Genomic DNA, 14,243 nt, shown 5'->3' with positions numbered 1-14,243 from the left:
GCTAGGGGCAGGGGTTAGACAGCTAGAGGTGGAGGTCAGGCCGTTAGAGGTGGAGGTCAGACCTCTAGAGGTGGAGGCCAGCCAGCAGGAGACCGTCCCAGGGATGTGGTTCAGAGTGGTGGGCCCAGCCCCGATGTTATGCTTTCTCGGCCAGACCTGAGGCTGAGGCATCCGATGCCGTTATCACAGGTACGGTTTCAGTTTGCAGTAAAGATGCATCAGTCCTATTTGATCCAAGGTCTACATACTCCTATGTGTCATCTTATTTTGCTACGTATTTGGTTGTGCCTCGTGATTCTTTGGGTGCTCCGGTATATGTGTCTATACCGGTGGGTGATTCTATTGTGGTAGATCGTGTCTATCGCTCGTGTGTGGTTGTTATTGGGGGTCTCGAGACTAGCGCAGATCTCCTACTTCTCGATATGGTGGATTTCGATGTCATTTCGGGGATGGATTGGTTATCCCCTTATCATGCAATATTGGACTGTCATGCCTAGACCGTGACCTTGGCACTGCCAGGGTTGCCTCGTTTGGAGTAGAGAGGGACTCCTGGTCATTCTACCAGTAGGGTTATCTCATATATGAAGGCTCGGCGCATGGTTGATAAGGGATGTTTGGCCTATTTAGCGTATGTTTGTGATTCTAGTGCTGAGGTTCCTTCTATGGATTCTGTGCCCGTTGTTCGTGAGTTTCCAGAGATATTTCCTGCAGACCTGCTGGGTATGCTGATAACTAGGGATTCTAGTTCATTTTACACTCCTTTTCACTTGAGTTTTGATTAAAAATGTATACAAAATAGTCCCAAAGGCTTACATGTTGTACTTGTTTGCAGGGTTTGGTAAAAAAGGTTAGAATTAGTCAAAACCAGCTCAAAAAGGAGTGAAACATCCACAAGTACCAAGAACAAGTCAAAGCACAGCTGCAACAGACTCACTGCGGCCGCAATCCATTTAGTGTGGTCCGCAGTGAGGAGATTCAGAGAGATGGAAAATTGGAGCTTAAGGCAGTGCGGTCCGGGGAGGTTTTCTCACGGCCGCAGAAGCCTCTTTGCAGCCGCAATCCATTTTATGCGGTCCTCAAAGAGGGAGGTTCAGAGAGTTGGAGGTTTGGATAATTAAAACCAGTGCGGTCCGCGGAGCATTTTGTGCGGACTGTAATGAAGCCACCGCGGCCCGCGGTGGACAGATTCAAAGAGCCAAAAAAGTCAAGCCAAAAGCCTGGTGCATTTTCTGCGGTCCGCGGTACCTCCACAGGGGTATTTTTGTCCAGAAAATACGGCCTAGTATAAATACTTTCTTTTCACATTTTTAGGTCATCTTTTGTAATCTGACTTTGAGGAGAGCACGTGAACGACTCTTTTGTTCCATTTTGAGTAATTTGTAGCTACATTTATGCTGAATCTTCATTATCTTAGTTTGTAATTAAATATTATGGGTTATTCTTCATCTAATTTCTTGTTTTCTTCCATTATTATGAGTAGCTTGACCCATTAGCTAGGGTTGTGGCTCAACCCTAGTGTGGGTATTTGATGGGTCTTGTGTTTTAATGCTTAGATGTTTATGGGTGGTTGATATTTGGACTGATTTTTGTTTTGTATGTTGGATTAGTGGTTGCAAACACTAATTTGTGCCTAAGTGACTTGGGCTCTTCTTGAGAAAGAGAGCTTAAGTCTAGGAAATCAGTCCAACAAGAAATTGGGGCATACTCAAGAGATTGATAGCCCCAATTAAAGGGTTAAATCTAGAGATAGTAATACCTAACTTGAGCCTACATTGCTTGCTTATTTTCGACACCCAATTGGTCTTGAGAAAGTCAATTCGGGCAAAGTCACTCAAGCTAACGAGAGGTATAGAGTGAGTAGTGTCGTGCAAATGGCTATTTCGTGATCCCAAATATAACATCTTTGCCTTAGACTTAGGAACCCGTCAAGTATTCACCTAGGGGGAAGTCACTTCCCTAGTGCCTCGTTACCTATTAGACAACCCTTTAGCAAGTATTCTTAGTTAAATTTAGCATCTCATAGTATAAAAAATTAGAAGTAATCAAAAGAACTATGATTGGAAGCGTAATTGAGAGCATCACACATTGCTAGTTTAGATAGGAATCCAATTCCCAAATCTAGCTCCCTGTGGATTCGATCCCGACCTATTCGGGTAAAAGCTGCATCGGCCGCTCTCGCCGCTCTATAGTGGTGCAGGGTTGGCTCCGATCACTTTTTGGCGCCATTGCCGGGGAGCTAATGGTTTTGGCTATCTATCTAAATAGTTTTGTGTATTGTTTTCTTTCCTTCTGTGATACTAATCTTTTTGGTGACGCCAATCCAGGTACAAAATGGCGGCAAACAACAACAATGACCCTCTTGGAAATGTGATCCCGGGGGAGGAGGTTGATGACATCGGTGAGGATGAGGTGCCTCTTGTAACTCAAGGACAACGGAGAGGCCGCCAGGCCAATGCTAATGCCAATGATAATATTCTAGACCCTCCCCACCACCTCCAAGAGTGCCCCTCAGGTGCTCCCCAATCAAGGATATGCCAGTGCAATTGTCCCGCCCCGGATCCGGGCGGGCAATTTCCAAATTACCAATGTGATGCTGACCTTGCTGGAGCAACGAGGATATTTCACGGGTGCTCCCGATCAAAATGCTTACAAGCACCTCAAGGGCTTTGTTGATACATGTTGGGGGAGCAAGCAAACCAACGTGCCTTGCGGTTGAGACTATTCCCTTTCTTTCTTCGGGGGAAGGCACTAGACTGGCTGGAGAGACTCCCCAACCATTCCATCCATACCTGGGATGAGTTGGCGGATAAATTTATTGCGAAGTTTTTCTCACCGAGGCACATGGCAACTTTGAGGGATGAAATCTTAGCTTTCAAACAAGAGCCCAACGAACCACTACATGAAATTTGGGAGCGATGCCGGACCATGGTTAAGGAATGCCCTAACAATGATATGACTGAGGCAATGATACAACAGACATTCTACCGAGGCATTAACACAACAAATCAGTGCATAGTGCACCAATTAGCTGGGGGCAACTTCATGAACACGCTGTATGATCAAGCTTGTGAGATTTTGGATGAGATGGCGGACACTTCTTCCGCTTGGCAAAGTAGAGCAAATGTGCCACAGGGTGACCCTACAGTCATTCACTTGCACAAAGAGCTCCATGATCATGGGCAGGCAATAGCAGAACTGACAACAACTATGAACCAGCTAGCAAAGGCACAGTTACAACAGGTTCAAGCTACACGACAAGTGAATGCTATGGAGGGTGTGAACATGTTAGTGAACAAACGAAGACAAAGAGGGCAACAGAACTAAGGGAATTCGGATCAATACAACCAAGATAGTGGTGGGTTCCAAAATGATGGGTATGAAGAGCAGAACGAAGAAGTGCAATACGTGAACAATTATCAAGGCCAAAGGGGCAATTCTTCCAACCAACAACAACAATGGAGATCCCAAGGCAATTGGGGTAATCAACAACAAGGGAACAATAATTGGAGTAATCAACAACAAGGGAACAACAATTGGGGAAACAACAATCAAAATCCTAATTGGGGCAACCAGAACAACAATCAGAACAATCAAGGAAACTGGGGTAACAACAACAACTGGGGTGGAAACAACAATCAGGGTGGTTGGAACAATAACAATCAGGGAAATCGGGGGCAAGGCTTTCAAAGGCCCCCAATGTATCAGCAACCGAGCAATCCACCCTCATTTCCATCCCAAGTGCCTAGTTCGTCCAACAATGACATGGGGAGAATTGAAATGATGTTTGAACAGATGATGAAAAAGAATGCTGACTTAGATGCTCAGTTAGCATCCCACAATACTTCAATCAGAAACATGGAGGTTCAGCTAGGACAAATCTCACAGTCCTTGAATACTCGCCCTAAGGGGGCTCTACCTAGTGATACGGTAGTCAACCCGAAGGGTGGGAACCATACCGGGCAAGCAATGGCAGTAATTACAAGAAGTGGACGAGGCGGGGATGTGAATGCCTCCAAACAAAAAGAAATTTTGAGTGATGAAGTTGAGTTGCAAGAAGATGAGATCCCTTTAGTGGTTGAGAATGTGATTTATGAGAACGTGAATAAAGAAGTGAGGATTGATATCAAAGATACCGAGGTGGAAACTCAAAATGACGTGAACCCGTCTAGGGAACACGTAATAGATATGCCGGAAGCGGTTGTGCCTAAAGCCAAGGCTCCTTTGCCAAGGCCACCTCCACCCTATCCTCAAAGGCTCGCGAAACAGAAAAATGAGAACCAGTTTAAAAAATTCATTGACATGATGAAGAGCTTATCCATTAATGTGCTTTTGGTGGAGGCTTTGGAGAAAATGCCTGACTACGCTAAATTCATGAAACACTTGGTGACGAAGAAAAGATCCATGGACTATGAAACTATCAAGATTACCCACCAAGTTAGTGCTATAGCGCATTCAATGGCTCCGAAGTTGGAGGATCCCGGTGCTTTCACCATTCCTTGCACTATTGAAAGTGCAGACTTTGCTAAAGCTCTATGTGATTTGGGGGCGAGTATCAACTTGATGCCCTACTCAGTTTTCAATACTTTGGGTATTGGACAACCGAGGCCGACTTCCATGAGGTTGCAAATGGCAATAGATCGACGAAGAGGCCCTTGGGTATAATAGATGATGTTCTTATCCGGGTGGACAAATTCATCTTGCCAGCTGATTTTGTGATTCTCGATTGTGAGGTTGATTTTGAGGTACCTATAATCTTGGGAAGACCTTTCCTTGCTACTGGGAAGGCCTTAGATGATGTGAAACCAGGGGAACTCACTTTCCGAGTGGGTGATGAAAAAGTGGTCTTTTATGTGTGTAAGTCAATGAAGCAGCCCAACTGTACTGAAGTGTGCTCATTTGTAGATCTTGTCACGGCAGTGATAATTGATGATACTAGTGCAATGATCAATGTGGAGGACCCTCTAGAGGCGGTTTTGTTGAATCTTGATGTAAATGAGGATGAAGGCCGTGTGGAGTGTGTCAATGCTTTACATGGAATGGGCTCTTACTCTTATGAGCCTCGGAAGCTATCCTTGGATCTTGAGAATAGGAAGACTCCACCAACAAAGCCCTCAATCGAGGAATCTCCGGTGTTGGAGTTGAAGTCGTTGCCTCCACACCTCAGGTATGAATTCTTAGGCCCTAGTTCAAATTTGCCAGTTATTCTTTCCTCTTGTCTTACTAACATGCAGGTAGATGCCACATTGGCGGTGCTCCAAAAGCGGAAGAAGGCAATTGGATGGACTTTAGCTGATATTCGGGGAATAAGTCCCGCATTCTGTATGCACAAGATTATTCTTGAAGATGAGGTAAAACCCTCCTTGGAACATCAAAGGAGGTTGATCGAGGCAATGTAAGAAGTTGTGAAAAAAGAGGCGATCAAGTGGTTAGATGCCGGGGTTGTGTACCTCATCTCTGACAGTTCTTGGACTTCGCCGGTGCAATGTGTGCCGAAGAAGGGTAGTATGACCGTGGTGACCAATGCGCAAAATGAACTAATTACTACCCGGACAGTCACCGGATGGAGGGTGTGCATGGACTACCGCAAGCTGAACAAAGTGACCCGCAAGGATCACTTTCCATTGCCTTTCCTTGACCAGATGCTTGATCGACTTGCTGGGCGTGCCTTCTACTGTTTCTTGGATGGGTATTCTGGGTACAACCAAATTTTGATTGCTCCGGAAGATCAGGAGANGTGGGCGTTGCCTTTCTACTTGTTTCTTGGATGGTATTCTGGGTACAACAATCTTGATTGCTCTGTAAGATCAGGAGAAGACCACTTTCACTTGTCCATATGGCACCTTTGCCTTTTCTAGGATGCCTTTTGGGTTGTGTAATGCACCGGCTACATTCCAGCGGTGTATGATGGCCATTTTCACCGACATGGTGGAAGTTATTTTGGAGGTGTTCATGGACGACTTTAGTGTTGTGGGAGACTCATTTGATGAATGCTTGAAGAATCTTGATAGGGTGTTGGCCCGGTGTGAAGAAACCAATCTTGTGCTCAATTGGGAAAAATGTCACTTCATGGTTGAGGAGGGCATAGTCCTTGGTCATAAAATTTCAAAACATGGCATAGAAGTGGACAAAGCTAAAATAGAGGTCAAGGGGGGTTAGAAGTTTTCTTGGGCATGTGGGGTTCTACTGGAGATTTATCAAGGATTTTTCAAAGGTAGTGAATCCTTTGTGCAAGCTATTAGAAAAGGATGCCAAGTTCATGTTCGATGAGTGATGTATGCAAGCATTTGAACTTCTCAAGCACAAGTTGACCACCACTCCTATTATTACCGAACCCAATTGGAGCTTGCTTTTCGAGCTCATGTGCGACATGAGTGATGTTGCGGTTGGGGCAGTTTTGGGTCAAAGAGTGAGCAAAATATTTCATCCGGTGTACTACGCGAGGAAGACAATGAATGATGCCCAAAGGAACTACACGGTGACTGAAAAAGAGTTGTTGGCCATTGTGTTCGCAATGGAGATGTCACACCTCCATTTTCTACCGCCCCCGAAAGGGAGTATAAGGAAGTTTTTCCAATTTAAGTGACAATCGAAATGGGATTATTTATTTATTGTTCAGAGTCTCCACTTGGGATAATTTATGGTGTCCCAAGTCACCGATTTTAAATCCCGAATCGAGGAAAGATTGACTCTGTTTTACAGTCCGCAAACACAGAAATCCGGGTAAGGAATTCTGTTAACCCCGGAGAAGGTGTTAGGCATTCCCGGGTTCCGTGGTTCTAGCACGGTCGCTCAACTATTATTATTGGCCTAAATATCTAATTAATCACATGTTTTAAACCTACGTGCAATTTTAAACCTTTTAACCGCTTTTAATATTTCAGGAAAATTCAAGGTTATTTAAAACTATCGTAATCCACGCTACATAAAATGCACCCGCGGTTCACAACACGTTCTATTTAACCTTGTTGGAAATTAGAATCGGGTCACATGAAATGTACACCTGGATTTAGTGATTACAAATCACAACTACGTCACGGGAACCATACCCGTAGCCATGATAATTATTTAATTAACGCGCCTAAAGCATACTACGAGAATTCAAAGTGCTTTCCACACTAAGTTGTAAAATTAATATAGGGGCCATCGATTACGATTGAAAATAATATTCTATGTACTCCCTCCGGTTCACAATAAGTGACCAATTTGCTTTTTTATTTTGGTTCAAAATAAGTGTCCAGTTATGTAATCAAGAAAGAATTCAATTTGTTTTTACAAAATAACCCCTATGTACATATCCCTAAAAAGTTTTCTTACTTCTCACATTAAATGTTTAGTTAGGGGTAGTTTAGTCATAGTAGGTATTTTTGTATAGAATCTAGTATTTTCTTAATGGGCGTGCTAAAAGCAAATTGGTCACTTATTGTGAACCAGAGGGAGAACTAAATAATAAAAAAATCTATAACTGTAGCTTCTTAGATATGTTCAATCCACCAGCAGTATACGTTTTCCACAAATTTCTCACATATATCCTTTACAAGCTAATAATCATTAGTATCCTTTACAAGCTAATAATCATTAGTATCATTATTATTATCCAATCATCATTCAATATTTATGTTTTCATAAAGCAAAAGCCGAAACTAGATCAAGAAGCTTCATTGCTTCATTCTCAAAACCATAGCAAACCCAGAAACCTTTTTGCTAAACAATCTCATAAATTCATACGGTAAAATCAACAACAAAGAGTATGCACACAAAGTGTTTGAACAACATCCTTAATCATCAGAGATAAAACACAAACAGAAAACTTAAAAACAAAGTAAGAGATGGACCTTTATTGCTGCGTATTCTTAAACGCATACAATGAAAGAAGCCTCCGATAAAACAAACCAAAAGCGAGCTAATGACCTGAACCTCGAACCGGCAATTGAGCCTTGAAAGGACAGCGACGACCTCAAACCAACTCCGGCTTAAAACTGTTTTGCGTGTGACTTTTCAAGACGAGTAGCGGGCTGGTTCTGGTGAGCTGTCGTGAATGAGAAGAAACAGAGGCAGCGATGGATGGCTGTAGTCTCCGCTCCCTTCTCACGTTTTCGTCACTGTATCCGCTGGATTTCCGGCGGGCTACTGGTTTGTGAAGGTGGCTGGAGATGGGTGAAGGTTGGGCTGTTTTCAAATTTCCGGTGATTGGGGAGGGGTCACCGGCTCTATTCAAACGCTGAGGAAGGTGATGCTCTTACTTGGGCGTTTTATGATTTTTGTTGAAGAAGAATCGGTCTTCAAGTCCAGGGAGGGGATGGTCGTTCGATTGGTTCAAGAAGAAATAGAATTGTGGAGGGGTCTGTGGTGTCTGTGGTTGATGTAGGTTGCTGCTTGGTGGGAGAAGCAGCGTTGAAATCTGGAGATGGGGTGGGGTGAAGAAGATGAAAATCAGGGGGGGTGGTCTTGTGTATTGCGGCGCTCCTTAGTCTCCTCTCCAGATTTTTTAGGCGTTCGTCTATCTTCTATAGGTCTAGATCTATATTTTTTTTGTATATTTTGCCAATTAGTCCCTAGGTCTTTTATGTGTTAGGTCCCTAGGTTTTTTAAGAAAGATTTTTCTAGGTTAAGGGAGTATGGGTTTGATCTTATTGGGCCTGAATTTAGGAGATTGGGGTAGGTCCATGTCTTGTTGGGTCTTAAAATTGGGCTCCAAGACTCAATTATTATTCGAAATCATAGCTAAATTCCTTTAATATAAGATAACTATACTACATGATGCAAAAATAAATTCTAATTAATTAAACTAAACTATATTAAAACATGAAACTATTATATATTTTTGTATTTTCAAGATTATGTAAAGATAAAAGTAAGGTACTATTTTTGTATATATTTTATTTAAATTTATGAAAGATACGTAAGCTAAAATATTTTTATAATTTTCATTTTTTGTGACGAAAATAAAGTAAAGGAGTCAAAAATAGTTGAAATAGCTATATTAGGCCTAAATAAAATATTTACACGCTAAAATATAAAAAATCTTGGGGAGGGTCAAAAATCACATGTCTACAGGAGAAATTTCGGCCGTATCTCATGGGCGCCAAAGTCATAGTGCATACCGATCATGCCACTCTTAGGTATTTGATGACGAAGAAAGATTCTAAAGCTAGGTCGATGCGATGGGTCTTGTTACTTCAAGAGTTTGATTTAGAAATTGTGGACCGGAAAGGTAGTGAAAACCAAGTGGCAGACCACTTGTCCCGCTTGGAGGAGGAAGGGAGGCCGTGTGATGGCCTAGAGATCAATGATACATTTCCCGATGAGCAACTACTTTCTGTGTCGATGAATGATATGCCATGGTTTGCGGTGTTGCTAATTTGCTTGTGACTGGTATAATCCCGTGTGAGCTCTCTTCTAACTAAAGGAAGAAGCTCAAACGGGATAGTTTGGATTTCTATTGGGATGAGTCATACTTGTTCAAGATTTGCACCTATGGAGTGATCCGAAGGTGTGTTCCAGAGGAGGAGCAGTTGAGTATCTTAGAGGCTTGTCACTCCTCTCCCTATGGTGGCCATCATGGCGGGGCAAGGACAGCTTCGAAGGTTCTTAGTTGTGGGTTTTACTGGCCAACTTTGTATAAAGATGCAAGTGAACTTGTGAAAAGGTGTGACGAATGTCAAAAAGCGGGTGGAATTTCGAAGAAAGATGAGATGCCTCTCAACACCATTCTAGAAGTTGATATTTTTGATGTGTGGGGTATTGATTTCATGGGTCCATTTGTAAGTTCATGTGGGAACACATACATTCTAGTGGCGGTGGACTATGTTTCAAAGTGGGTTGAGGTCGTGGCTTTACCCAACAATGAGGCTCGGAGTGTTGTTGCGTTTCTCAAAAAGAGCATTTTTACTAGATTTGGCACTCCTCGGGCAATCATAAGTGATGGGGGGTCGCATTTTTGTAATAGAGCTTTTGACACTTTGCTTGCAAAGTATGGTGTCAATCACAAAGTTTCTACTCCTTATCATCCTCAGGCAAGTGGCCAAGTTGAAGTCTCAAACAGGGAAATCAAGAGTATATTGTCAAAGACGGTCAATGCAAATAGGACCGATTGGTCAAAGAAATTGGATGATGCTCTATGGGCTTATAGGACTGCTTACAAGACTCCGATTGGTATGTCTCCGTACCGGTTGGTGTTTGGGAAAGCTTGCCATATTCCGGTTGAGTTAGAGCATAAAGCCATGTGGGCTTTGAGGAAGCTGAATCTTGAATGGGATGTGGCAGCAAATCTTCGTGTGGAGCAGCTTAATGAACTTGATGAATTCCGATTCCATGCCTACTCCAGTTCGTCCTTGTACAAGGACAAGATGAAGTACCTTCATGACAAGTATGCTCGTAGCAAGGAGTTCAAAATGGGTGATTTGGTTCTCTTGTTCAATTCTCGGTTACGTCTGTTTTCGGGAAAGCTTAAGTCAAAATGGAGTGGACCTTTTGAAGTGGTGCTTGTGACTCCGTTTAGTGCACTTGACTTGAAAAAAAAAATGGTGAGATCTTTAGGGTTAATGGGCACAGAGTCAAGCACTATCTTGGCAAGATTGATGACAGCCACGTGGTGGCAATGATCCATCTCAAGTGATTTGATGGTAACCTGCGTCGTGCCGCGACGTTAAATTAGGCGCTTCTTGGGAGGCAACCCATGTGTCTTTCTTTTTGTTTTTCTTTGGTTTTCTTTTTAGTGTAGGATTTGTTTTTGGACTAACTGGTTTTGAGATGTATGTATGGTTGTTTTGATGCAGTGCAGGACCAAGTTGGGAAAAATGTGCACTCTCTGAAGTTTGCACTGCGCCCGCATTGCATTTCTTGCGGCCGCAATGGCCTTAGTGCGGGGGCAACAAATCAATGTGGTCCGTAGTATTGATTGGTAAAAGAATGGGGTTCTCTGAAGTTTGTGTGCGGTCCGCGGTGGACTACTGCGGCCGCTGAGCATTTCTTGCGGTCCGCAGTGGTTGACTCCCCAGTGCTTCATGATTCTGAGTACTGCGGACCGCGGTGCCATTTTGTGCAGTCCGCGGTGGGTAGGTATAGTGGGTCCCAGGGTCATTTTCTATAAATAGGACCTTAGGGCTTCATTTACCCTTTTCGCTCTTTGCTCACTCAATAGTAAAAATCACTGTTCATACTAGCCCTAAACACAAATTTCACGCATTGTCTCTCAATCATCTGTGTGCATCTCATATATGGTACTTCAAACTCTTCCTAATCTTTAATTTTGTTTTATTTTATTTTAATTTGTTAGCTTCTTTTTCTTTTTCTTCCCTTTTTCTTTTAATTTGTAGCTTAGAGTTGCATAATAATGTTTAGATTAGGGTTAGTTAGTGAAGAATGATGATTAAACACCTAGGGGATCAATAATATCTGCAAATTAAGTAAAAATGTGAAGAAAAATTGAAACCCTAGGTTAGTGCTACTGAATGAGGTTCACCGCAGTCCGCGATGCCATTTTATGCGGACCGCGGTGGTAAAACTTCAGAGAACAAAGGTTTGAGGACAGCGGCCGCGGTGGATTTTGTGCGGTTCGCGGTGCCTTACGGCGGCCGCAGACCATTTTGTGCGGACCGTAGTACCTAGAATCAGAGAGTGGGTAGTCTGACCCCCACCTCAATGCGGACCGCGGTGCCATTTTGTGCGGTCCGCGGTGGTCCCTTTTGCGGCCGCACTACATTTTGTGCGGTTCGCAGTCTGCTGTCTGCAACTGTTTTCCTCTCTGTCTGCAATGATTTTCTTGACTAATTCTTCTGATACTGTGATATTAACAAGCTTCAACTGAATTCCACTTGCAGAAAATGGTCAAATCACGAGGCGGTGGTGACAAACAAAAGGGAAAAGCTAAGTCCTCCCGGGGTAGGGGACGAGGAATGATAAGATTGACCCCCCAAGCTCGGCAGGCAATTAAGGAGACCAGAAATTCAATAAGGGCTACTGATAGAGCTGCTTCCCATTCAGAGGGAAGTGAGTATTTGCCCTCCCGGGAGGCGTCTGATTCTGAGTCAGTGCCGGAGTATATGCCTGATTTCCCGGAGAGGATGAGATTGAGAGATGAGCCTACCCCTCAGGGATCCCCCACTGCTCAAGCTTCAATTCCAATTTCTTCTGAGTCGTCTGAGGGCTCAGCCGAGAGCAGTGACAGTGCCTCTTCTACCTCACCTACAGCTTCACCACCCGGTGAGGATTCTGTAGAAGGAGAAGGAGGGGGTGAGCCCCAAGTAGGAGGGGTGGCGAGAACCAGGAAACTGGAGGTTTGGGAGGATAGTTTTGTGAGTGAAGTGGCTTACCACAAGTTCAGATAATGGTGGCCCGAGAGGAAGCTGATACTTGAACGGACTTTCATTGATAGAGACCTCTTGCCTCACAACCCTAATGTGAGGAGGCAGTTCAGAGAGAGTGGGCTGGGAATACTTCACAGGCAATGTTGAGGATTCAAATGAGCACCTAGTTAAGGAGTTCTACACCAATGCTGCCCACATCAAAAAGGGCACGAAAGTGACTAAGGTGCGGAATCTGACAATGAAATTTGATGGGAAGACAATCAATGACTACCTGGGCTTTATGGAAGAATATGACTCACTATATTTGGAGAAGGTAGCATTGGGAGAGGCAGTCCGTCCGTGGTTAGCAGAGTACCTGGCACTCCCGGGTACCACCCCAGCTTGGCTGACAGCAGGAGTCTAGATTTTGAGGAGGACTCTAAACTTTGAAGCAAAGGGTTGGGAGACGTTTGTCTGCAGTAGGTTGGATCCCACCACTCATGAGAACTCCATGCCTCTCTCTCGGGCAATCCTGGTGGCTTCTATCATGGCAGGGTACCCGATAACGTCGGGAAGGTGATGTCTGAGGTGATCACATGGGTGGTCAATGAAAATGATAGATCATACCCCTTCCTAAATTTCCTGACTATGTACCTGGATGACTTGGAGGTGGACAAGAGGAGATTTGATGTGAAGGTGAAGCCAAAGGCACCTTTTTCCTGGTACAGCCTGCAGAGTGATGACAACCCTAAGGGAAAAGATCCTAAAGGCAAAGCCACTGCTTCTACTGGCCAGTATGAAGAGCCAGTAGTTGTAGTAGCTCCCTCTCAGCCTCCCTCAGCAACCCAGCTACAGCCCCAGGACCTTCTACTACCACTGCCACATATATCCCCTCATCTTCGGCCTACCCATTGACTGCCCACCGCTTGAGCCAGACCCTTGCCAGTATCAACAACTGGATGCAGGCAGCCACTTCTAAGCAGTTTGTGCTTTCTACCTCGGTAGAAGCCCAGTCTGTACCACCTCAGCCACAAGTCCCGCAGTCAGTGGAGGACACTCTCAAGGAGCTTCTGGAGAACCAACAATTGATCTTGGATGCTGTAGATGCTCATGGGAAAGCACTGAAAGATCTAGCGAAGGAAACCAAGAAGCTGAGGAAGACTCGAGCATCAAAGGAGTCGGTAAAGGAGTTGAGGGTAGAGGTGGAGAGAATGAAGGCTGTTGATCAATTGCCTTTGGAGCTATTATTGCAGGACCCGACCCCAGCATTCCAGCCTGAGCAGGAATTGGAGAGGCCAGCAAAGAGAAAGAGGGTGATTCCCCGTGCTCATGATGCAGTGATAGAGTTGGCGGAGCCTCAGGAAGGCTCCTCTAGCCAGCCCCAGGTTCTAGTACAGGCCCAGGACCCAGTGCAGACACAGGTTACAGGGATCCAATCACAGGTTCCCCAGCAGTCCGAGGACCCAGGCACCCAGGCTCATGATCCTATGCAGACGGAGGACCAATAAGGAGTTTTCTCTTTACTCTCTATCTTTTATTGATCTTATTTTGGTTAGTTAGCATTAAGGACAATTCTAGCTTTCATTTGAGGGGGTAGCCCTATTTTGATGACATTGGGTTGTATATATGACACTACTTTCTTTTTATGCTTTGATTTTCACTTTTGGTATGTACATAATTTTACCATTTTAGTTCACTTTTCGTACTTTTGCAACTTTGGTCTGTATATAAAGTTACTTTCTGATGTATATATTCATTCTCCCTTATGTATATTCGACTAAATCCCCTCTTGTACATATTCATTTTACTTTCCGCATTTTTTCTTCTTTACTAGCTTCTTATTTCATTTTGATAGCTTCTTATTTTTAGTTTTTGCGTGCAATAAGCCTTTGGTTTTCTTAATGCCACAGTTCTTTCCAAAGGTGGAATTTGTGTGAACCAGGTGGCTCTTCCCGATGA

This window comes from Nicotiana attenuata, chromosome 2, assembly GCF_001879085.1.
Source record: "Nicotiana attenuata strain UT chromosome 2, NIATTr2, whole genome shotgun sequence".
Lineage (NCBI taxonomy): Eukaryota > Viridiplantae > Streptophyta > Magnoliopsida > Solanales > Solanaceae > Nicotiana > Nicotiana attenuata.
The sequence above is the reverse complement of the archived record's forward strand: the minus strand, read 5'-3'. Positions refer to the sequence as shown.